Source organism: Myodes glareolus, chromosome 13 (assembly GCF_982192425.1).
Source record: "Myodes glareolus chromosome 13, mMyoGla1.1, whole genome shotgun sequence".
NCBI lineage: Eukaryota > Metazoa > Chordata > Mammalia > Rodentia > Cricetidae > Myodes > Myodes glareolus.
This window is the reverse complement of record NC_142038.1, coordinates 22,779,836-22,802,300: the sequence shown is the minus strand read 5'-3', so window position 1 is coordinate 22,802,300 and position 22,465 is coordinate 22,779,836. Positions and strand designations below refer to the sequence as shown.

The window sequence follows — 22,465 nt, the reverse complement described above, 5'->3', positions numbered from 1 at the left end:
TTTTTCAGTCCAGTTCTGGCTGATAACAATGAGAAACTGGTGCTGACTTCTTCTAGGGGTATGTTTTTTTGAAATCCATATGAAAAGAAAAATCCCTATTCTATCACGTTTGCTGTTCGTAATAAGACATTCTCCCTGACTTTGATGTGACCATCTACACAGCTGCTCCAAATCATTAAGTTACTGTTCTAGGGTCAAATATTGTAATGCTGCTTTTAAAAACACGCTAACGAACGTTACATGTGAAACCCTCTACAGACTACATACACCTAGGCCTACTTGGTTTGGAGCTTTAAAAAAAAAAAAAGTGCAGCTCAAAACCTCCAGCAGCAACTGAGGAGTTGGCCTGCAAGGCCTTTGCTGGTGAGATAAAGAGGAGGCTTTTCTCCACGCCTTCCTCCCTCCAGGAACACACCTTTTGTGTGCTCTGCTTAACAAAGGAATTTCCCAATTTCGGAGGGGAAGGAGGGAAAGCGTGGTAGCTACAGGCCCGCATAGAGCTGGCTTCCCACCACAAAAGGTTAAATACAAACAAAAAGCAAAAAACGAAGCTGGGATTCTCCATTCTCCGATATACTGGAGGAAACACCAAGGCATTCAGTGTTAGCAATAAAAAACATCAATAACAAAACCCCAAAGGACCTGGGATTCCCTTAGTTTCTATTTGGCATGAGAAGGGTATGTTTTCTTTGTCCTGTCCTTATCTGCTGCACTCCGGCAGTAGTTTTACTTCATTCTTGTAGTCAAATTACTGTTTTACTGTTGCTCCGCGCAGAACGGTATACATGGAAGCCTTACATATGTAGAATATTAGAATGGACCTTTTTGTAGTGATTGTTTTGGACGAGTGGTGGGCCCCCCACCCCCAACTCAGAAGCTGTCTCTTCAGCTGTGAAATTCAATGATTTTGCAAAATGGGTTCAAATGGGTGCTTTGTTTTAAACTATCGGTTTATCTGGCCAAGAGGTTTCTCTGAAGCCCTCATTGTAAAAATAGAAACGAGAGAATTTGCTAGAAATTGTTATCTTTTACTTTTTGGTTCTTTCTGGTTTAAAAGCAGTTGCAATGTTAGCTCCTGTCTTTTGTGCAAATGATGAGTGGGGCCGTGAAACCAAACTCCCCCAGCCCAAGGGTTGACCAAGATACCGGGCTTGACAGAGCCCAGCTCACAAATCTTTGGCATTACAAATCCTTGGGGCCGCTGCACAGCTGGATTCCTAGGATAAGCAAGTTTAGACTTTGGTTTAGGGGGCACAACTCTTGTAACCATTTAAATGCTGTTTCCCTAAGCTTTCAGTGCTTTGTAGGGAGTGGGGGGAGGGGCAAGAGAGCACTTTAAGTACAAAAGATTTCAAACCAACCACTACCTTCCTATGACATCTGCAAGCTCAAATTCCATATATTCTAACAGGCCGCCAGCCTATCGGGTTCTCAGATTAAGCCGGTCCTTGTATTCTCTTCAGTGCACATAATTCTTTTTTACATGCATATTAACAACGGCCTACCTTCAGAAGAAGGAAAAGGCTTCCTTTCAAATGAAAGCAAGTCCAAGCAAGTAGAAACCCAACACAGAGTGTGTTGGGTGGCATTGTTCTCCGGTTACCAAGAAGATGAGGGTTTCAGTTTCCTCATCTTGTAACACTGGCACACATAATGCTGCGGTTGGCAGAATCTGCAGCCGGCACAGGTTCCTCCTAAACCTGTGCAGATATGCATGGCAACTTGTGTGCACCATGGCACAAGCGCAGGCTGACACTCGAGAACTCATGTGAGACAATAATTCAAGTCATTTGCATGAAAAGTCTCAGCGAGCACAAGATCTTTTACAGTGCACAGCCTGCGGTGCCCTAACACGGAGAACAATGGCCTCCTCAACAGAAGTTAACGCCAGAGAATACTGAGATTTAAAAGGAAAACTTCTCTGGTCACTTTTGCAGGCATTCACCAGTCTGTTTTAAAATAAAACACACAGGGATACTTCTGCCGGGATTCTTCACGGCCATTCCAGTGGTAGTGTTGTCTTCAGAGTACAAGCAAACAGGAGCGAGCCTTTTTTAGGAGGTAATGGTGGCAGGTTTTTTTTTCTTTCTTTCAGATCTTCCATTTTGTCTTGCTTCCAAGTCAGTACAATTAGCTCAACATGGAGGTTTCTCTTGTCTAAACAGAAAAAAAAAAAAAAAAAAAGAAACCTTTTCAGTGGCGTGCTCGATTGTGCTCAATATGGGCACCAGGACAGGACTGGAAAACAGCATACTTCATCTGGCGTAGAAGGAAGCGCTGCACCTCCGTCTCAGATGGCTTGCGATTGTCTCCCTTCCTGGCCTTTGGCTGGGTTTCTGTATGTATCTTTTTGCCTGTGTTCTGTAAGCCATGACCACCTGCTGTATGTACACTTGTGCTTGTTACATTTGTGCACCATTTCCCTTATAGAACTTAAAGACCCAGCTATTACTGCGTGTTTACTCATATCATTCCCCCGTTTTAAAAAAAAAACAACACACCATACATGAACCGAACATGCCATGCTTCAATCTGGCCCCAGTGGCTTTTTCTCTGAAAGCAAAAACGTGTGTCTTTTACACCAGGGCTTTCTCCCCACCCCAGGGGTGTCTTCCATTCTTTTGTGGCTCAGTTTAAGGCGAAAAGGGCTCCAAACCACTAACTAACAGAAGGGAGCCCTTTCTTCCACCTCCTGGGAGAATCTCAGATTGAATTTATCTGAAGATAGCTTGCTCTCTTCTTACTTATTTGCCACCATTACGAGGAGGACAACACAACCACCACCTTGGCTTCAAGATCCTGGGTAGAGAGGCTCACGGGCATTTTTTTTTCAACCATCTTTGGCGAGGCCTTGCTTCCTTCCACTCCAGTAAGTCGCGGCTTGGGGCCATGGAAAAGGACTAGGTGAGAGTCTCAAGTGTCGTTTGAAAAGACAGCAAAACAGCCCCCGCTCGGCCCCGTCCCCAGCATCGCCACCAGCATCTCCGGGCCGGGCCGGGCCGTGCCGCGCGCCCGCAGCCGTCTACCCGGGCGAGGCGCCGCGGGCCGGTGGGGCGTCGCGGCCGCGGGCTTCGCGCTCCGCCGCCCGGCTCGGGCTCCCTTCCCCCACGGCGCCCCCTCCCCCTCGCCGCGCTCCCTTTTGTTCGCTCGCCGCCCGGGCGGCCCGAGCGCTAGGCCCCGGCGTGGCCCGGGCCGAGCCGCCGCCGCCGCGCGGCCTAGAGCCCGCGCCCGGGAGCGGGGCCGGCGTCCGGGCGTACGGCGAGGCCGCGGCGGCGGGGAGCCCCAGGGTGGCGAGGCCCCGGCTCCCGCTCTCGCACACAGACCCCGGCGGCGGGGAGGCGCGACACGCCCGTAGCATGGAAGCCGCCGCCGCCGCCGCCGCCGCCGCTCGCACTGCAGCGGGCGCAGCAGCAGCAGCCGCCGGCGGCGCGCGGAGCAGAGGTCGCTCGAGCCACGGCCCGGACACCCGGGCTTGAGCGCTGCGGAGGCCCGCCCGGCCAGGGGGTGGGTGTGCGCCTGGGACAGGGGGCCGTGGGGGTACGGGCGGACGTGGGCGGGAGGGGGCATCGGGCCCCTCGTGCCACCCCGCCGGCCACGGCGAGCGCGAGGCTCAGGCCCCTTGGCCTGAGTGCGGCGGCCTGTCCCACCCTGGCCTTGGGGACGGCTGGCCTTCGCGCCCAGCCAGCTTCTTAAGGGGGGGCCCGAGGCAGGGCCGGTGTTGCTAGGCCCCACCGGCTCAGAGGGGGCCACGTGAGCGCGGGCTCGCCTCCCCCGCCAGAGCTGGTTGTGCACAGATGATTTTCCCAAGGCCTGGGTGTCCCCTCTTTCCCTACTGTCCCTTGACTTGTCCCCTTGCGCCCCACACCTCACCAGTGTACTACCCAGAGGTGAAGGGATTTGGACTTCTCCCCCCCAGGTGCTTGAAAGAAGAGAAGGTTGGAGGAGGAGGAGGAGACTGGGGGGGCTGCTGGTGGTGGTGGTGACAGGGCTGGGAGAGAGAGGAGAAGGACGGAAGGGAGGAGGGGGCTGGGTGGGGTGGGGGTGACAGGCAGAGAGGAGCCTGGTCAACAAGCCAGCACCACTCTGCTAGGAGGCCAGGCCGGCTCCTGCAGCCGACGCATCCTGTGTGAGGAGACACACATAGATTGCTTTCCTGGGGGCTCTTTGTCAGCCACCAACACAGAGAACACACACTGACACACACGTACACAAAGATCTGAGCCAGGTTGTGGGAGGTAAGTGGGGGAAAGAGAAGGAGGGGGAAAAACAGTGTCTGCGGTGGGCTTCGGGCTGGAGGGGAGGGGGATGAGCCCCGAGAGGCTGTGGGGGGCTCGTGAGGTGAGCCTTTCCAGGGCTCTGTGCTCGTGTGGAGGGGGCACACACAATGACCTTTCCCTCCTCAGGAAGCTCTAAAAGGGAGAGGCCACCCCCAGCGAGCGCCCACCCTGTGCTGATGGTTTTCAGGGACTTGTTGGCAACTCAGCGAGGGTTGCCATAGCTTTTTTATGTAGGGTGACCAGAACCGGCTGAAACTGGTTTGAGGCAGATCAGCTCCTGAACACAATGCAGTCACTGAGCTACTACAGTGGGATAGCAGCTTCCTCCCTTCATGGCAGCCAAAAGCAGAGGAGCTTGCAGGAAGGTACCATCCCAACCCAGTATGTAAATGCACACTTAGACACCACACAGCACTGGTACGTGACTATGGAGCCCTAAAAGAGCCTGTGTAGAGATGATGGGCGAGAGGTGCAGGTTTGCAGTGGCTGAGACGAGTTGGGCTGTTCCTGCCTTTTGCTTTTGCTTAAGGGATGGACAAGGAGCTGAGATTTATGACCCTTATTAAAGAAAAAAAAAGTATGTGTCTTGTTAGGGTGGGGACACTTGGTTTGTGCAGTCTCTCTCTCTCTCTCTCTCTCTCTCTCTCTCTCTCTCTGTTTTTAAGGAAACAACCAGAATGAACTGATGGATTTGTGATGGTGGTTTGTTGCTGGAGAATGCTACTTTGCATGCCTTTTTCTCTTGCAGGCTATGTTCTGTTTTGTGCTTTTCCTTTTAGATGCTACTAAAGGGTGTTGGGGATTCTTGGGACTATTATGAAGGCCAAAAGGTAACAATATTGTTCTGGGAAATGAGCATAGATGCGATCCAGTGATGTTGTCAGCCATACATGCTGTCTTTTTTTTTTTTTCTTCCTTGTAGGCCTGTTGACTGGGGCTGCTTTTAACCCTTTCATATTTGCAGAGAATGCAACCGTGTGACAGTAACTGAGCACTGGTCCAAAGTCTTTTCAAAAGGTCAAGGTTCACAAGGTGAGATAAGCTATTTTTAGCATGAATTTAAATATTAATTTGCACATCCATTCTGACACAGACCGCCAGTGGATTTGGTACCCTGGAGATAAGTGGGGTTCAGAGTGGAGACCAAATACCTTTCATGTTATCCATGCTTAATGGGTTCCACTGACTTTTTTGATGGTGTTGTTATCCAGGCGAGATCTGAATGCCTTCATTAAATCGCATGTGCCTGGGCATTTGAAAGAGTCAGGCCTGGAAAGGCATGTCTGGAGGGCGGTAGGCGGCTGGGCCTTGTGGAGAACGCACGATTTTTGCATAGAAGCAGTCCACATGGCACATTTTGCCCACAGTTGTAAGAAAAGGAAAGGCTTCATCAAATCCAAGTAGCCCAGCCAGCTTTTTGGGATCTGAGGAGCCTGGAGGTAGACTGTCTTTTGTTCATCTATCACCCCTCTCTCCTACTCCACGCTCTCCGTGTTGACCTGAAAGGGTTTCCAGTCAAGTGGTGGAATGTCCTTTATTGATTTTGGGGGCTGTCGACAGTGAGTTCACCAATGGATTATTTGTGGCGTACATCTCAGTGTGGAGGACTAGCCAAGGACTAGAAGGAACCCAGGTCTGTCCGGTTTTATCTGTGCAAAAAAAAAAAAAAAAATGACTTAGCTTGCAGCTTTCCCGTAGTGGGTGGTAGAAAATGTCTAATGCTTTACTGCATTTAGGATTGGGCTGGCAAAAAAATGTAAACCAGAGCTAGGAGAGGAGGAGAGGAGAAAGCAGAGGAGGGCAGCGAGTCAGGGAAGAACAAAGGCCGTGGGAGCTTCCAGGAGAGCACTAAACATTTTGCCTTGGGGTTCCTTGTGCAAAGAGCTGCAACTTCCCCAAACAGGAAACCAGTCACACCAGAGTCAGGTCCAATATGATCTCAGCCAACAGAGCTGGTTCTGCCTTTCTGCTGGTTTGGTAAAAGTACAGTCAAGAGGAGCCCATGGGAGACCTGATTGCAAATACATTTTCTCTCTTTGAAGTGCGTATCATGTTCCTCTCCGGCTCCAGCAGACTAGTCTGTTCAGAAATGCAGAGGATCTTAGAGCTGGTGAAGTGTGCTGGCAGTGGTGGGCAGTCTGTCAGCAGTGAAGGGCGTTAAGTAGGCAGGGGTTTTTATTGTTGGAATTTGGTGGGGGGGCTGCAGAGACTCGCCCATGTGCTAGCACTGGCAAAAGGGAGACTAGAGTGCATGGTAGCTTGGAATATTTTCTGTAGTATTTAATAGAGATAAATGTGATCGCAGACGGATATACCAGCAAATGGCTTCCACGATGGAAGAAGGTCCTTTGCAAATCATGTGCTAAAATTGGTTTTCAATTCTACCTCGTTTCCGACTGCCAGAGTTGTGCAGACGATTGTGGTAGGGATAATGCTTGTCGAGCATATTCCAGTCTATACTGCATGGCGTGTTGGCCCCTGCGTTTCTGGTGCCAGCTAAAACTCAGATGGCTAATGTGATAAGCCTTAATTAGCCTAATACAATAAGCTATTCTATCGTTTAGTCCTTCATTCTTGTCTTTCCAGGGGCAGGGGTTTTATTTAACTTTCACTGCTCGCCCCTTACAATGACCATTTCTTGAAAATGTATTTTAAAAGCCCTTTTTAGGGCCTGCATGTCATGGAATGTTCTGGTCTGGTATACTCTCTTGGTGGTTTTAGCTTTGTTCTCCTCTCCCCTGCCCCCCTTCCCCCTCCCCCCAGAAGCCTCTCCTGAAAATAGCATTTGTTTTGCATTTAGGCCAGTCTTTCCAGCTGCAGATGCTGTTGGAGGCTGGGGAGCTGGTTCTCCCAGGCAGCAATCATGAGCTCATCTTGGATTGGAGCTGGCCTCAGGTGTTGATCTCAGGCTGGGCTGTAACAAGGTAGCAGGCCCATGTCTCCTGGGGCGTTGGGGGAGGGGGGAGGGACCCAGAGCGGTCTGGAGAATAAGCAAGGGCATGTTCCTTTCTGAGAGAGCCAGGAGGGAACACCATGGCACCCATACTGGAGCTACAGCTGGCGCCTGCGTGCTGTTTCCTGAGGCAGTCTCTGAGGAGAACCTTCGGGCCTCCCCTGTCTGCAGCAGGAATGTGCGGGTTTGGCTAGCGCACACTGGAAACAGAGTGTAACTGGGTGGTGGACACTCGCTTGTTTTCATCCTTTGCCTGGAATTGAGTCATATTTTCCATGTTAAGGAGCACTCAATTCAAGGTTTTTTTTTTTTTTTTTTTTTAACAGCTCAGTCTAACCTGGTTCAGGGTTTCATCCTGTGTTCACAGTCTTTCACTTTCCTTCCCTCCTGCCCTTCCTCCCACCCTCTCCTTTCCCCCAAACACCCCACCCATCTTGGAGACAGGGTTTTGATATATAGCTCAGGCTCCCCTCAGACTTCATCCTTCTGCCTGGACTCTTGAGTGTTGAGGTTGCAGGCATGTGCCACCACACCCATCCAGCCATGCAGCTCGTTTTAAGGACAGTCTAGGAAGGGGGTATACCACGTTTAAGTGGATTTTTTTTTCTTTCTTTTTGCTTACGCTTTTGACTAGACTGAGTTACAGTGTTAGGATTTGGTCCCTGCCCCCCCCCCCCCTTCTTTGAAATCCTTCTCGAGCTTCTGTGTTGTGTGGGTTTTGAATGACCTTGCCCATGTCCTTGGCGGAACTCAGCCTTGCTAAGTAAGGCCTGTGCAGAGTTGCCCTGCCGTGGAACCTTAGAAAGGAGCGGCAGTACTGGTGACAGGGATCTGAAGAACATTTGGGACCACTCCTTCCTCAGCCCCCACAGATCTCTTCCTCACCCCTCCAAGTGTCAGAACTGAGACAGCAGCCCTCACAGACAGCGGCACACAAGCCCCAATATGTTGGTGTTAAGTTGTTTTAGGGATGGTCACTATTCAAGGTATGGTTAAAGGATGTAAATGTTTAATTTACGCCCAGTGACATTTGCTCAGGAGTACCACTTGTTAGGTTTTGACATGTAAATAGAGCCACGTATGAGTTGACGTAATCCATGCAGAATAATTCCATCATGACGAAACTTCTTGCTGCCCCTTTGAGGCAAACTGGTCCCCCACCCGAACCCCTGGCCACCGAAGTCTCACTGTAGTTCTCCTCTTCCATGGCCATATTGTCTGGGTTTTCTCAGAATGTCCTATGAATGGCGTCTTCCACTTGGCAAGATGTACTCAAGATTCGTCCTTATTGCTTTGTGTGTCAGTTCTTGGCTCTTTTTGTCGCTGAGTGCTAGTCCACTGTGTGGATGTACCACGGCTCGTTCGTCCTTTCTCTGCCTGAAGAGCAGTGTTGTTTCCAGTTTCAGGTGATTGTGGAAAAAAAAGACTACTGTAAATATCTGTGTACAGGTTTCGTGTCAGCATTTTTAATTTTTTACTTTTACTTTTGTAAATACTCGACATTATCTGGTACATGTATATAAATTTGAAGTTTAAATGAAATAAATTCAGCTCACTGTGTCATCCAGAGAGATCCGACCTTGACAGCTGCAGTTGAGACTTCGCAGAGAAGAGAGCTGGTGACCAGAAGACACTGGCGAGATGGCCGTGGTACCAGTGCTCTAATGGGCTGACATGCTTTATCACCCTGAACTAATCGGAATTAGCCAAACTGGAAACAAAGAGCTGCAAGTGGTAAAACAGCCTTTTATTTCTTCCGGCAGTTATTTTTAATCTCAAGATGAGTTTGGCAGTCAGTTCAGTGAAACACCACACAATAATAGAATTGAAATTTTGGAAAATGATACCGAAGATCTCTATTGAAATCTTGGTTGTCTAGAGATAGTTTTCTTCAAAAATGCCTACCATTTGAAGTCTCTGGATACCCTGTAAGGAGGTGGATGCCTTTGGGCACTGTCATGGCAATGGAGTGGAGAAACTAAGTCCTTTTTTTGGGGTGCGGTCTTCCTTATGTGTAGCCCAGGCTACTGAAGTTGATCTCTAACCCTTAGTGTTAGATTTTTTTTTTTTTTTCCTGTTTTGGTTAAACTTCTTTGAGTTCATGAGGGAGGAAGGGAGGGCTGAGGATAAAATCACTTTCTGGAAGAAGAGGCAGAGACAGTGGCATGGTAGGTGAGCCCAGGAAATGTCGTCTATGCAAGTGTGAAGGTTCTTGCCTCAAGGTACCAGAGACTTCATTGTTTTTTGAGCAACAGGCATCTTGCCAGGTTCTGGAAATGCTGAGGAAAGAGGAAGCCAGAGAGCAAAGAGTAGGAAGTAGCCCATAGAACTGTCCTAGAACTGTGTCCGGGCATCTACTGTCATTGTCTGGGAGGAGCCCCCAAGAGATGGCTTTGCAGCTGAACCTGGAATGCTCGTGAGTGTGTGAGGCTGGCCCGGGTTCAGGAAGAGCACGCGAGCCATGGAGCAGTGAAGGTGCAGAGAAAGCCTGGTAGGCATGTGGTAGTCATATTGATGCATGAGGCAGAGAGGTCCAATGAGATGAGGATCTTTCTGGATAGTCCTCATGATCTGGGCACTGGTATTAGCAAAAAGTCTTGAGGGAATACCTGGAAATTGAATGGGAGCTGTTGAGGGTAGGGGCAGGGAGATCAAATGGGGACACCTGCAGCATAGGGGAGAAAATCTACGACTTTACGTGGAAGGCTGGGCGCACTGTTTGTGAGAATGGAGTGGAGGGGCAGGTTATACCGGGACCAGTCGCATGTGGTGGTGCTGACTGGATGTGGGGAGAGATGGGGCAGGAAGACTGAAGGAAGGTTCTGGAGGTGACATGGATTTCTTGGCGCCTGGTCCTTTCTGTTTTGAGATGACCAAGTCAGACGAAGAGATGGGAAGGGACTGGCACTGATGAAGGGCCCTGATCTGCTGACTTCACGTTGGGCACAGTTGCCTAGGATGGGGCCCTCTGCCTCTTAGCTCTTTTGGTGTGGCTAACTGGGCCAGAGGTCAGATTGGGCGGATCAAAGCTCCCAGTGGAGGAACCAGTTTGAAGACTACCTGGATGCCTAAAACTCAAGAGAGTACTGAACCTTCTGTGTGGTAGATATTTCCTATTCATACATACATGTGAGAAAATAAGGCAGTTCTGAGCACCGAGTGTCGGCAAGAAGGAATAGAGAGATGCTTTTGTCTTTATGTGCTCTGAAAATGTGCTCAAAGGAGGAGCCCCAGATGCGACAGAGTCGAGTACTGAGCTGCCGAGGCCACTGGATGACTGTCCCCTGAGCTGCTGAGGCTGGTGGGTGGCTGTCTTTAAGGCTGCAGTGATGAGCTCAGAGGCACACCCAGAGCCACCCTGACCAGTCAGCACACAGAGAGGAGAATGTGTTCTCTGTACCAGAGAGCTGGCTCTAGAAATAGCACATTGGAAGGCCAGAAGTTCTCCTGGGCACAAATTGGAAGCGAGAAGGAATAGAGCGATGCTTTTGTCTTTATGTGCTCTGAAAATAAGAGAAACGCAAAGTGAATTGAAAGTGAGATGAGAATAACCCAACCATAAATAAACATAGCTTAAAGAATTCTTTGAACATCTTTTTCAGGCAGGACATTTGAGAGGAGAGAGCAAATTCAGTGTCATTGACATCTGCAGACAGAAATATAATCTTAGAGAAACCGGGTGGCTTTCTTAGCTGTCACGTGCCTCCCCGCTAAGGCTGCTGACTGCTCGATCATCCTCTGGCCCCACACACCAGTATTGTATGGTTTTCAGTGAAGTTGATTATTGTGCCTTTACATAATTAGAACTTTGTGGCATGTAGACCAGTCCTGGGGACCTAAAGGTAAACAGGTTTGTTCAACTTCAACCTTTTCTTTTTGAGACGCAGACTCATTTTGGAGGCTGATTCCTGGGGCTAGTAATGGGCATTGGTTTCTGTTAAAGGAATGGATTATAGGGATCTGAATGCTAAGACAGGAGTGTTGAAAAGCTACATGGATTAGATCTGCGTTAAAAGATCTCACGGCTGGACATAGTTCAGATATCATTTATAATTTTTGCCTCATTTTTTACAGTTAACCTAAATAGAAAGTGGTGGTGGCACATACCTTTAATCCCAGCACTCGGGAGACAGAGGCAGGCGGATCTCTGTGAGTTCGAGGCCAGCCTGGTCTACAAGAGCTAGTTCCAGGACAGGCTCCAAAGCTACAGAGAAACCCTGTCTCAAAACCAAAACCCAAAATAGAGGGTGGGCTTATCAAGTAGGTCAGAGGAGATGGAGATCCAGAACCCAGGTCTGGAACCTCATCTAAGACTCCTTCCACCTTGACTTTCTACTGTATCCCAGAGTTTTACGTTTTGGTGCTGTACAGTTCTGCTCACTTTGAACCTTGTCTTAGATGAACCTGAAAACATGAGTTAATCGAATTAAGCCTCCCATGGCGACTCTGATAAGCTGGACTTTAACAATTCTGGTTATGCTTTACCAGGAGATTAAGTGGGAATGGTGATGCTTAATGTTTAGTTAGTTCTGAGTGGTAAGGCCATGGAAGTGTTTGGCCTTTGCCAAATTGCCCTCTTTGTGTAATCCTCGGTGACACAAACCTGTGTTGAGTTCTTACTAGCTGTGGGACCTGGAACAGCTTCCTTAAATTCCAAACCAGACTTCCCTGGGCACTGAGTCCTCCTTCCCCAGATTGGGGCTGGTGTTCTGTGTTCCTGTCTTCCCGTTTGAGGAAAGGATGTTATTTTCTGCTGTTCTGGAGAGTCTTGGGCTCTGTACGATCGCACTTCATTTACGAGTAGACGTTTAGTTTTGGTGATGAAAATACAGAGACGATGTATCACCTCCCTGTCTAGGGCTTCGGCTACAGCTGTGAGAAATATGGATAAAAGTGGGTGAACTGTAGGAGGGTGGTGTGCATGTCCTAGCTTGCCTGGACTTTCATTTTTGGTGGAGCTGAACCTTGTGCGTCACCTCTCTTCCCTCATGGAACAGCTCAACTGCTTCATTAACTATGGTCAAGACTTCTGTTTAACCTCAAACAGAACAAAGCTTGTGCACAGAAATATGCCAGTTTTGCTTTGTGTGATGTCTCAGGCCCTTAGTACAAGCACTTGTGGGGGAGAGGCAGGTTGCTCTCCATGAGTTCCAGGCCAGTCAAGGTTACCTAGTGAGGCCCTGTCTCTGTTAACCAAAAATGCCAGCTTATCAAATATCTTCCTCTGGTGTTCTCTTCACATATTTATATACATGTTCTTGCCTGCACTTGGTCCATAAATATAAGATCCACCTGGAAATTGGGCCTGGTGTGCCTGCCTATAGCCCTAACCCTAGGGGTTGAGGTAAGTGGATTGGGCTCAAGGTCATCCTCTTACATTTGGAGTTCAGGAATAGCCTGGACTACTTGAGGGAACCAGAATGAGGCACATGATTTAAAGACTTAAAGGAAATGTGAACTATCTCATTAATTTTTTAGATTGCTTATATAGCTTATATAGTGAGCAAGTAATAGTGTGGTTAAAACCTTCATGTATTTGCACACAGTCTGCCACGTCCATGACCTGGAATTCAGGATTATTTTACTCCTCTCTTTTTTTCCCCTTAAAAGTACTATTAGGAAATTTTAAACTACATGTAGTTTTCATCTGCTTCTTCTGGACAGGATGGTCTAGGACGCTGGGTGGACATCTAGTAAAGTCGTTTCAGTGGTCTGCCTTCTGTGCTTCCGTCATCCGTGTTTATTGAGGGTCCTTTGGTTGGAAAACAGTAAGCACAGGGACCTCGTTAGTGTCCTCTTGCCAGGGATGTCTGCCCTTTCCTAGACAGAACTAGCTTTCTCTCCCTGTGTTCCTAATTGTCTCCTGGTCACAGAGTCTGCACAGCTACACCTCAGTGTGAGTTCCAGAATGGGAAAGAAAGTGTTGCTTGTTGTGGGTCACTAGGTGTGTGCCTCATGCCTTAGACTAATGTTCTGGAAGGTGGACTTGATAGTTCTCTGAAGACTCAGTGACTAGCTAAGATTGCGCTGTACTACTGGGTGTGGTGGCACATGCCTTTACTTCCCAGCACTTGGGAGGCAGGTAGATTTTTGTGAGTTGAGACCAGCCTGGTCTACAGGGTGAGTTCTAGGACAGCCAGAATTACATGGTGAGACCCTGTCTCAAAAAACAAAACTCCAAAAGATGGCACTATTCCTTAGTGATGAATGGGTAGATTGGAACCAGAGTCAAGTTGTCCTATATTCAACACAACCTCTTCCCACCCCATTCACTACTTCCTCCTGTTTTTGCATGTAAAGTCCCTGCACCTCGTGGTGGTCTGCACCAGTCACCCCCGGCTGGGTGCCCGCCTAGTTCTCTAAAGTCACTTGTCACACTTTAACTTACGCACAGATCATGGCGGGATCTTGTTAGTGTTTGAATTGCTTGGTTGAGCCCGCGCCTGTGCTTACCTAGCATTCACTCTAGGAACTGAACTCTAGGCTGAGCTGGCCTTGAACTTGTGGCAGTCCTGCCTCATCCTCCTGAGTGCTGAAATTATCGATGTGAGCCGCTACTCCCAGTTTCCCTTTAGCACCTCTAGTCTAATCAGGCAAAAGATGTCATAGGGCTGCTAGGCCTCAGGTCAGCACACGAACGGTGCCGGCCAGTTTTGTTGTTTCAGTGATTTGGGATCCTAGTGAGAGATAGGAATTCAGAGTCTATAATCAGTCACCATTTCTCTCTAGAACCGACAAGGAACAGAAGTGACTGATGACTTCCGAGAGTGAGTTATAGGAGGTCCACTGCACAGCAGCTGTGGAAGGTGGCTGACACTCCTTTTTCAGCACATGGTAAAGGGCTATCAGCAGTGTGGCCTGGGAACCAGATCTCCTGGGAAGGTCACTCCGGAGTTCCAGCCAGCCAGGAAATTGAGCTGTAGGAAGGGGCTGATGGACGAAGTAATTGAGCTATGAAAAAATAGTGGATCCTTATTTGGGAAGGCAAACTGATGAATTCTGAGATAGTAATACAGTTGTGTCAAATGAGGAAGTTTACCCCCACCTCTACAAAAGCTTGCCTTAACACATAAATCATAGTGCAGTTTTATATCGTGGACATCTGGCCACGGTTCTATCAATTATGAACCTGGGGCATGGACAGCGATTTACTAGTTGTTGGCTGAATCTGCCATCTGCTAGTTTAGCTCATAGTCTTGCTCCTTGCATGGTGGGGTCTCTGGGCTGGTTGGGCTGCTGTGGGATCAGGTTGCTGCAGTGGGACTGGACACTGGGGTTTGGAGGAACGGGGACAAGGATGGGCAGCTCCGGGGAAAGGGAGAGAAATTTTGAGTGGCAGAACTGTGGAAAATTCAGAATGTAGCTGGAACAAGCTAAGTCTGGGTTGGAGTATGCCAAGAATCAGAGTGAGCAAGTTAGCCCATAGAGGACCTGAGGAGTCACGTCAGAGGTGATGGTCACAGCGCAGAGAAACAGGCAAGGACACGGGGGTGCAGAATGGATGGCTACATCAGAGTGCAGGGTGGCGGGGATCGGGCTGTTAGGAGAGGCTCCCTGGTGCCAGTAACTGAACAGGTGAGCGAGTGAGTCTTCGGAAGGACCATGTCCAGGACTCAGCCTCCGTGTGATGGGGACAAGATACTGGTGTGGCGGAAGGGCATGAGAGCAGGGAGCAGCAGCAGTCTTGTGGGGTTGCTGCGTGGTGGAAGACATGAACTCCTGATGGTTTGCTGCTGTTGTGGCCTAGAGTCACACCACAAGGACACAGCGGAGTGAAAGGGTGTTCCGTGTGAGGCAGAGGTGGCAGCTGCCAGGAGGACTTGAGCCCAGGAAGCCGCCTGCCATCCTGATAGAACTACATTTTCTTTTTAATACATGTGACCGAATATGGCTCTTGCTCAGCCCTGTTTCCATGACCTCATTTGCTTGCTTAGTTTTGAGGTAAGTCTTGCAGTGTAGCCCTGACTAGCCTGGCACTCTCCTATAGCTTAGGCTGGTCGTGAGTCTGTGACAGTCCTTCTGCCTCAGCTGTCTGCTATCATGCCTGGCTCTATGTCCTCATCTGAAATACAAGTGGGCATCATCTGTATGCATTCAGTTCTCCTGCTTTTTAAGACCAAGCATCCAACTGTCCCTCCCTATCAGATGTGTCTGGGAGGCAGGGTTACTGCCCATTCTAAATGATTGACAGTTTTCAGTGGACCTGTAAGAATCCTTCCCAAAACTCAGGCCTGCTATGTTAGGAGATAAAATGACAGGGCCACTGGTCTGTGTTAGCATGTTCTCTCTTCTTCCCTTCCCCTCCACTGCCCACTCCCTTTCTCCCATTGCTTTTTTGTAGTCAGCCTTCTCCCATCTTAGGTATCTATCCCTGCTACATTTCAGATTCAGTGTTGTGCAGAGAATGCGCAAGGGCCAGAAGCTGCCTTTGTTTCGACACTGGCACAGCCATTATGTGACTGAGTCAGGCAGGGAGAAGTGAGCTACGTGTGTCCATTAGGTAGGTTTACAAGCTGGGGTGGAAAGTGTTCTATTTTTAATACGTTTTAAAATTTAATTTATGTGTATGTGTATCTCTGTGTGTTTGTGCGTATGCACGCGGTGCCTGTAGAGACCAGATGAGGGCATGGAGCTGCAGTTACAGCCTGCAGTGTAACGTGGGCGCTGGTGACAGAACTCTGGTCCTCTGGAAGAGCACTAGGCACTTTTAACTATGGGTTATCTTTATAGCCACCAGGTGCTCTTTTAAAGTATTTTTTATTTGCACCCGGGCGGTGGTGGTGCACGCCTTTGAATCCAGCACTCAGGCAGAACCAGGCAATCACCATGAGTTCAAGGCCAGCCTGTTCTACCAAGTGAGTTCTAGGTCAGGCTCCAAAGCTACAGAGAAACCCTGTCTTAAAAAAATTATTTGTGGAGCTGGACAGACATACATTCAGGCAAAACACCCATACACAGAAAAAAAAAATTGTGTGCTTGTGTGTGTGGGGTGAGATGAGATGGAATGGGGGCTGGGGAGTTCCTAGGGCTGTTCACAGCAGGCCTGTGAAGATCGGAGGGCAGCTGTGTGGCCTTGGTTTTCCCATGGGTTCCCTACATGGGTTCTAGTTTTTTGGGCCCACTAAGCCAACTCACTGGCCTCTTAGAAGGTGATTATGCTGATAATCCGTAAGAATGACATTGTGGCCGGCTGCTAGAGTTTCTAGTGGTAGTAGGTGCTTTGAGTCGCTTAGTCAGTTCTAACCTCTAGCAGAGCTGTTCCATGATAGCTCTGACTTTAATGTGGCTTTCACAGCTTTGCCTTAACTCATTTCTGAACCACCAGCTCTTGGGAGATAGAGGCAGGTGGATCTCTCTGAATTCCAGGCCTGCCTGGTCTACATAGTGAGAGCTCCAACATAGCAAAAGCTGCATAGTGAGACACTGTCTCAAAACAAAACCCCTAAAAACGATGACAAAATTGAATTTTCTTCATTTGTAAAACTTCTCTCTAAAATGTTCTCTTGGGTTCCAGAATGAAGGATGCAAAGGAGGAAAGAGTTCTGAAAAAGATAAGTTTTGGTGGAATTGTGAAGATGGTAAGTGGTGGAGTTAGACTCAAAGGATGGATGATCCAGAGAGGGATGGTAGAGACACGGTGCCTGCCACTCGGAGAAATGTGTACAGCAGTCCCTGAGCCTAGCTGCTGCCTGAGAGAGAGGTTTTGCTAAGAAATGATGAAAAACACCAGGTGTGGTGGTGCACACCTTTAATCCTGGCACTCTGGGAGACAGAGGCAGGTGGATCTCTGTGAGTTCTAGGCCAGCCTCAAAAACAAAAAAAACCCTCAAAAATCAAAACAAATCATAAAAAGAAATGATGAACAAGAAGTGGTTACGTCGTGTTGGGAAGGTGCAATTAGAACAGCAATTGGAGCCATTGATTTCTGGGTTGTTAGGGCTCTCGGTGTCTCTGAAGGGTGGATGTCTTCCTATTGCATGCTGAAGGAACTGAAGCTTCCTAGCATCATGGATGAGATTGCGTTGCTGTCAGACCAGCTGTTCCTGGTCTTCACCCTCGTTCAGAGCTGAGGGGCCGGAGCTCTTTAGTTTGGAACTTGAGTCTGTGAAGCTGGGTGATGATGTCTCAGTGCCTATGAATCACAGTAGTCTAAAGACTGAGCGAGAATGTCAGGAGTTCCAGGCCACCTGTGCCATCCTGGACTAGATTCCCAAAACAAAAACAAAAACCACAGCTACAGAAACCAAAACCAAGAGTCTATTCTCTTTCTCAACTCAACAGTATAGTAGGGCAGGTGAGATGGCTCAGAGGGTAAAGGCACTGGTCCCCAGACTGACTCTTTGAGTTCAATCCCTGGTGGAAGGGGAGGACTGACTCCCACAAGTTGTTCTCCTGTCTTAATATGTGGCCACCACATACAGAATAAATAAGTGAAATAATAATAATAGTAATAATACCATGTCAGAAGCATTTAATTTGCAGTATCTGCTCCACAAGCGCATGGTTCATGGAGTAGTGCCTTCTCCTCAGATGTTGGAGGTAGGAGACTTGACTGAGTCACTGGAGGAACTGTGTGAACCTATGTTAAGGGTCTTGCATGTGCACATCCGTGTACATTTTAAGCCCTTGTATAGTCATTTGTATGCATGCTTGGGATCCTCATTGGCCTTACAGTATCTGGTAAAGTTCCTATCTGATGGTCTGGTTAGTATTAGTTTGGGGGAATATTAAATATTTAGTTCTGCACTTGGCCTTTCATGGTTTCACTGAGACAGGTCAGAATTAAAATTATTCCTCTAATCCTGAGCATTAGGACATCCTTGACTCCAGCTAGAGTTTCACATTGAACTGTAGTGTCTTTGGTTACACTGTGCTCCAGTTTCAGGTCATTGAGGGTAGGGAAAATCTTCCTGGTTTACTCCGTTGAAGACCTTGCCAAGGTGCCTATCTGTTAAAGGGGTTTAAGGACACTCTTTGTTGCCCCCAGATTGCTGGGAATTCTGGTGGCATCTACCTTAATCTTGACTCTTGGGAGCACCACCATTGTGGCTTAGTTTGTTCTGGGCCTCTTTCTGCTAGAATCCCCAGATTGGCCTTTGCCTTTTTCTGTCTTTGTTTTCCAGCGATGGTATTACTGTATAGCTCTGGCTAGCCTTGAACTGATCTTTCTGCCTCTGCCTAGTTGTGGGTCATTCGACTTGGCCACTGAACTTGGCAGTAACTCACATTTAGACAGTGCTGCGTTCTGGGTAGGTTTCTTTGTTGCTGAGTATGGCTCTTTGCCTGCATATAAGTGCACAGTGGATGTGCAGACAGAGGCCAGAAGAGAGGTCAGATCACCTGGAACTGGGGTGACAGATGGTTGTGAGTTGCCTTGTCAGTGCCAGGAACTGAGCCTGGGCTTTCTGAGCCATTTCTCTAGAACTCACTTGGTTGGTTTCAGTTAACCATCCCAAAAACTCTTTTTTTCAAAAAAATACATTTTTTTTACTAACTCTTTGAGAACATACAATATATTTTGATCATATTTACATAACCTGCTCCTTCCAGATTCAACCCTATCCCTCTAAGCATGCATAGTAACTCTGAAGAGTTAGGTATTATCTCTGTTTTACATTTGTGGATTTTTTTGTTTGTTTGTTTGTATTCTTGAGACAGGGTCTTACATTGTAGTCCAGCCTTGAACTTCCAGTGATCCTCCTGCCTCAGCATCCAAGTGCTTGGACTGCGAGTATGCAGTACTGTTTCTGGCTTCAGGAGTGAAATCTTAAAGGATGATGTGACAAGACTGGTGTGTATGTAGCTCAGTGTAGAGTGTGCCTGCAGATCATGTCCCTCAGCACTGTGACTTAGCCCAGCTTCCTCAAAATAAGGGACACTGGACTCGTTTGTTAGCTTTTCTCCCCTGCCTATCATCCTTTACTGTGCACATTGGAGTCACAACACAGATATTTTGCTTTTGGCAGTACTTAGAAAGCCAGCCAAATGAGAGCTTTATTTTATTCTAGTTTTTGGAGACAGGATCTCATTATGCATCCCTGGCTGGTTTGGAATTCATTATGTATGTAGACCTGGTCTTCTTGTTTTTTAATGACACTGGTGTTTTTCCTGCATGTATGTCTGTATGAGGGTGTCGGGTCCCCTAGAACTGGAGTTTACAGACAGTCATGAGCTACCATGTGGTTGCTGGGAATTGAACTCAGGTTCCCTGGAAGAGCAGCCAATGCTCTTAGCCACTGAGCCATCTCTCCAGCCTAACCTGGCTGGTCTTAAAAAGACTTGCCTGCCTCTGCATTGAGTACTGGATTAAAGAAGTATAATACCATCTCCAGCCTCATGGGGTTTTAAATATTCATTTCTGTGGCACTGGACTTCAGACAAAATTGTTTTAGAAGAACTGAATCTTTATTACTAAACTTATTTTTTTTTTTAGATTTGTTTTATTGTTTTTAATCATGTGCATGTGTCTGTGCGCCTGAGTGCAGCTGTCCGTGGAGGTCAGAGGCCTCAGATCCCTGGAGCTGGAGTTTTAGGTGGGTGTGAGTCACCCGGCATGGGTGTGGGAATCAAATTTGTACCCTTTGCAAGAGCAGTGTGCGTGCTTAGCCACTGAGCCATCTCTCCAGCCCCATTACTCTCCAGTGTTGGAGGATGTGGTCACTTGCTTGTTCATGATGTTGTTCCTTGGGGGAAAAGCATGAACTTGCTAGAAAAATGGCTGGCAGCACTTTCATCTCACTTTAAATCTAGAACTCACCCCCTCTCCCTAAAACCAGCACCAGAGAGAGAGAGTCATTATTTAAGCATTACTTCTAGTATCTGCAACATTGCTTAAGCTGAGGAACTCTAAGCACCAGAGAGCCTGGAGGCCCACTTCCTGCCCTGGATGCCATGGTGGGAAAATCACAGGACTCACTATCCTGTCCTCTCTCCTTCCCTCTGTGTGTGCATGTGTGTCTAATCCAACATTCCCCTAATTTCTTTAAAAATTACCTATTTTTATGTGCATGTGTATCTGTACATCTGTATGAATTTCAGTACACACATGCATGTAACATCTGTGGAGACCAGAAAAAGGCATCAGAACCAGAGTTGCCATGTGGGTGCTGGGAATTGAACCTGGGTCCTCTGGAAGAGGAGCTAATGCTCTTAACCACTGAGTCATCTGTCCAGCACCTCTACTGTTCTTTCTCTGTCTCCCCTTCAGTTCAGCAGCAGCTCGTGAGGTGCTATAAATACTCCTCCTCTTGCCACCCCCAAGGCTCTTTCCTCTTTACTTCAGGAAGTTGTCAGCACACGGTGTCTAACTTTTGGGATGCTCTCAGTCATGTTTACAGATGAAAGTACTGTGATTTGTAATTCAAGAAATGGTTTTAATGCTTTGGCGTCCAATGGGAATTGCCTCATAGTTAACTACTGGCACCATTTCCGTGGCCATTGGTTCATTCTTCCCTACCGAAGGGCAGAGCGAGGATGGAGCAGTGGCTGCCACTAGTCTGTCCTAAGCACAACTGCGGTGTGGGAAGCAGGTTTCTCGTGACCTTAGAAGGTTCTGGTGTTGGGGGTAGAATGGCCAATGAGTCACAGAAAGTGTTGGTGTTTGCATAGAGTGGTGTTCCTTAGCCTTAGTTGGACTGACAGTACTGATTGCTGACATTCTTCGTTGGGGAGCTGCTCCGTGAATATACATGGAGGATGTCTTGTACATGCTTGACCAACTGCTGGTGTCAGCTTCTACCACTCGGAGCCAGGAGCATGCTTTCTCCTCTGTGTGAGGACATTCAGAATGAGAGCTGATAAGTGGCCTCAGTGGAAACCACTGACTCCAAATCTTGCATTGAGAACAGTAGTTCACACAATTTTTTAAAATTAATTTATTTATGTGTGTGCATGTGTTTGTGTATGGTTACCTGCATACATGACATGTGTGTGTATGCATGTGTATGTGTGCATGTGTGTGTGTGTGTGTGTGGAGGGGTGTAGTGAGGAGCTGCGGGCAGGCCTGTTTTTTGCCTTACCCGGCTCCCGCACGGCTAGTTTAGTCCCAGAAATAACAACACATAAATTGTATTTATTTAAACACTGCCTGGCTCATTATCTCTAGAGAGTTAGTTACTGACTAACTCTCATATCTTGATATTAACCCATTTTTAATAATCTCGTGGTAGCACCACGAGGTGTGGCTTACCGGGAAAGATTTAGTATGTCTGACCTGGTGGCTGGCTCCATGGCTTTTGCCTCATTGCCCTCTTTTCAGCATTCTGTTCTGTTTTCTCCACCTACCTAACTTTCTGTCCTATCAAGGGGCCAAGGCAGTCTCTTTATTGACCAATGAAAATAACACAATAGACAGATAACCCTCCTCCATCATTTCCCCTTTTTCTGTTTAAACAAAAAAGAAAGGCTTTCATTTTAACATAGTAAAATTATGTATAACAAAACAGTTATCAAACAAGAATTACAGTTATAATATTTATAACTATATTTTTATCATAATAATGGAAAACTATAACTATGACTATCCATTCTTTAACTCTATCAAAGACTCCAGAAGGATATATTACCTAAGTAAACAAGAAGTAAGCAACTTCCAAAACTCTAGAAATGACAGAGACATCTTGCTGTTTGGCCAGTCACCCAAAGTTCCTCTGTATCGTTGGGGCATTCATCTTTGGCCTTCAGGCCCATAATATCCAGAGACATTTTTATGAAGCAGGAAATTTTAAAGGCAATTTAGTCACTATCTGTTGTGTCCTGTAGAATGTCTCGCAGACTCTTTTATGAATCAGGAACCCTGAAAGATCATCTCACCTTTAGGTAAGTTTAGCAGTCCTCTCTCTGCGGGTTCTCTGTGTCCAGTTTATATAACAGTCCAGGCAAGAGCAGTTTCTTGCCCAAATGGCTAACCAACTCCATAAGGAGCCTCTTTGATGCCCATCTTCCTCTTGAAGTAGATTGGTGCTGCCAGGAGCAGACGTGTCTCATTGTCATGAAAAGTCCTAAGTTATTAAAACATTAAATGTCATGTTTTGTAGTCTTTGAAAGATATGAATGTCTATCTGAAATATATCTATGCATTTTTAGAAAATCAGACTAACATTACTACAAGCTTGACTATTATCGATGATTATCCATTAACAACCTATATTTTTAATTATACATTATATTTTTAAAATGAACTACACAATCACAATACCTCAATCAAGATCAGAAACATATATACATATAACAAAAT

General features: G+C 47.4%; 1 protein-coding gene and 1 long non-coding RNA gene across 17 annotated transcripts in view; one reads left to right on the top strand and one right to left on the bottom strand.

The window, feature by feature from the left end:
* Positions 1–1,007: 1,007 nt before the first annotated feature.
* Positions 1,008–2,394, bottom strand: LOC146891699 (uncharacterized). Its single transcript, XR_015734687.1, has 2 exons — positions 2,255–2,394; positions 1,008–2,157 (listed from the first exon to the last, which is right to left on the bottom strand). It is a non-coding gene; the product is annotated as an uncharacterized LOC146891699 (long non-coding RNA).
* Positions 2,395–2,737: 343 nt separating this feature from the next.
* Positions 2,738–22,465, top strand: part of Znf532 (zinc finger protein 532) — a 110,295-nt gene continuing 90,567 nt past the window's right edge. Inside the window, exons 1-4 of one of the 16 annotated variants that reach the window (XM_087895972.1) lie at positions 3,302–3,504; positions 5,200–5,309; positions 7,078–7,201; positions 8,799–8,964. The gene's annotated coding sequence lies outside the window, so the exon portion shown is untranslated. Of the gene's footprint in view, positions 2,905–3,297; positions 3,505–4,065; positions 4,236–4,363; positions 4,695–4,718; positions 5,108–5,199; positions 5,310–5,794; positions 5,911–7,077; positions 7,202–8,798; positions 8,965–22,465 lie in introns of those variants that run through there. The other 15 variants (XM_087895973.1, XM_087895975.1, XM_087895970.1 and 12 more) reach the window with 15 other exon arrangements.